Source organism: Frankliniella occidentalis, unplaced genomic scaffold (genome assembly GCF_000697945.3).
Source record: "Frankliniella occidentalis isolate FOCC.00 unplaced genomic scaffold, Focc_3.1 Scaffold74, whole genome shotgun sequence".
NCBI classification, from domain to species: domain Eukaryota; kingdom Metazoa; phylum Arthropoda; class Insecta; order Thysanoptera; family Thripidae; genus Frankliniella; species Frankliniella occidentalis.
In genome coordinates, this window is record NW_026267204.1 from 907,376 (window position 1) to 908,925 (window position 1,550).

Here is a 1,550-nt window from a genome sequence, read left to right on the forward strand (position 1 = left end):
GGCACATCCCTTTGGATAAGAAGCAGCATCACTTCCTATTTTACTACAACTGTACCATACAAATGAAATAAATAGCAGCATTACTGTCAAAGATTACTAATTATTTGCCTCCAGTTCCGCACTAAAATTAGAACACGGCTATATATTTTAGGCTCAAGTAATAAGCCGTGTATATGGAATGATAATAAGCAGTAAAGAAATGACAAGTAACCCCCAAATAGAAACAATACCAAAATAAACTTTTACCAGACATGACTGCCATAAAAGTACTGGTATTTTAAGTTAACATCACATTGAAAGTCAAAACTTACCAGATTCATTCCTGCGATCATGAGAAAAAAGGAGCGATTCCTCCTGCTGTGTGCTGCGACGCCAACTCAGCATACTGCAGGTCACACATAGGCTGCTTTGCTGATGTCCAAGTCAGGTCACTTCCAGCCCGATCTTCCTGCGACAAACCAAAGACGCAATTTTATAGTCGAAGAAACAGGATGCAAAAGAGGCAGGAAGCACGCAATTTCAACAGAGGAGGTCAAAGGCGACCCTCCTAGACCAATTCCAATCATTTCCAGCGATTTTTTTTTTTTCATTTTTGGCCAAATTTACAAAGGCTATAGCCTTTGTGTTTTTAGCAAAAATGGGTGGGTCCGGATTTCGACGGAAAAGTAGTCGAACCGACAGGGGTGAACCAGGGAACCGCAAAACTACTTTTGGTTCCGCCAGAAACCACCCTTGTCCAGAGACACTTGAGTTTTAAGGGATTGTCTTTTGAATCTGGCGGGCAGCGTACAACGGGCTGCCTACCTAGCAGCCGAGCCGGTACAAGAAAAACGGGCGTAACTCGCTTAAAATGGGTCTGCGAAGTGAAATTTCGACGGAGAGTTAGTAAGGAGGTGCTGTCAAACCAATCCCAACCATTTCCAGCGATTTTCGAACTTCTCATTTTTGGCAAAATTTACAAAGGCTATTCGACGGAGAAGTAGTCGAACCGACAGGGGTGAACCAGGGAACCACAATACTACTTTTGTTTCCGCCAGAAACCACCCCTGTCCAGACAGATCGAGTTTTAAGAGGAGGTCTTTTGAATCTGGCGGGTAGCGTACGATGGGCTGCCTACCTCGCAGGCGAACCGGTCCAAGAAAAACAGGCGCAACTCACTTGAAATGGACCGGCGGCGCGAAATTTCGACATTTCGACCATTTCCAGCAATTTTCAATTTTTTTCATTTTTGGCAAAATTTACAAAGGCTATAAATTGATGGGTCCGGATTCCGATGGAGGAGTATTCGAGTCGACAGGAGTGAACCAGGCACCACAAAATTACCTTTGTTTCTGTCAGAAACCCTGTCCACAGAAACTTGAGTTTTATAAGAGCTGGTCTCTCTATAACTAAGGGCGGGTAGGCTACCTAAGGCGCACTGGCTAAGAACTCTGCTGTAGTGGGTCGGCACCATGATATTTAGACAGAGCATGTGAAAAGGGAGTCTGCCCCACCAATCCAAACCAATTCCAGAAATTTTCCAAATTGCCAAGATTTTTAAAAGACATTTT

At 43.9% G+C, this 1,550-nt stretch overlaps 1 protein-coding gene across 1 annotated transcript in view; it reads left to right on the forward strand.

Moving 5' to 3' along the window:
- The window catches only part of LOC113210138 (G1/S-specific cyclin-D2-like), a 35,384-nt gene that overhangs the window by 24,162 nt on the left and 9,672 nt on the right, over positions 1 to 1,550 (forward strand). The gene's annotated exons all lie outside the window — the stretch shown is intronic.